Source organism: Cetorhinus maximus, unplaced genomic scaffold (genome assembly GCF_964194155.1).
Source record: "Cetorhinus maximus unplaced genomic scaffold, sCetMax3.hap1.1 HAP1_SCAFFOLD_2106, whole genome shotgun sequence".
NCBI lineage: Eukaryota > Metazoa > Chordata > Chondrichthyes > Lamniformes > Cetorhinidae > Cetorhinus > Cetorhinus maximus.
The window spans coordinates 29774-30470 of record NW_027598045.1 but is presented as its reverse complement, the minus strand read 5'-3'; positions in this window follow the sequence as shown (position 1 = coordinate 30470).

Sequence of the window (697 nt, the reverse complement as noted above, 5' to 3'; positions counted from 1 at the left end):
GCTGTGTTTGGCTCTGTTGGCTCTGTCTGGCTCTGTTTTGCTCTGTTTGGCTTTGTTTTGTCCGTTTGGCTCTGTTTGGCTCCGTTGGGATCTGTTTGCCTCTGTTGAGCACATTTTGGCTGTGCCATCTCTGTTTGGTACTCATTGGCTCTGTCTCCCTCTGTTTTGATCTGTTTTGCTCTGTTTGGCTCAGTGTTGTTCTGCTTGGATCTGTATGGCTCTCTTTTGCTCTGTTTAGCTTTGCTTTGCTCTTTTCCACTCTGATTTGCTCTGTTTGGCTATGTTTTGCTCTGTTTGACTCTGTTTGGCTCTGTGTTGAGCTGTTGAGCACTGTTTTCCTCTGTTTGGCTCTGTTTGGCGCTGTTTGAATCTGTTCAGCACTGTTTTGCTCTGTCTGGCTCTGTATGTCTCTGTTTGGTTCTGTTTGGCTCTGTTGGGCTCTGTGTTGGTCTGTTTTGCCCTGTTTGGCTCTGTTTGGCACTGTTTGGATCTGTTCAGCACTGCTTTGCTCTATTTGGCTCTGTTTGTCTCTGTTTGGTTCTGTTTGGCTCTGTTGGGCTCTGTGTTGCTCCGTTTTGCCCTGGTTGGCTCTGTTTGGCTCTGTTGGGCTTCGTTTGGCTCTGTCCAGCACTGTTTGGCTCTGTTTGGCTCTGCTTTGCTCTGTTTGGATCTGCCGGGCTCTCTTTCATTCTCCGTT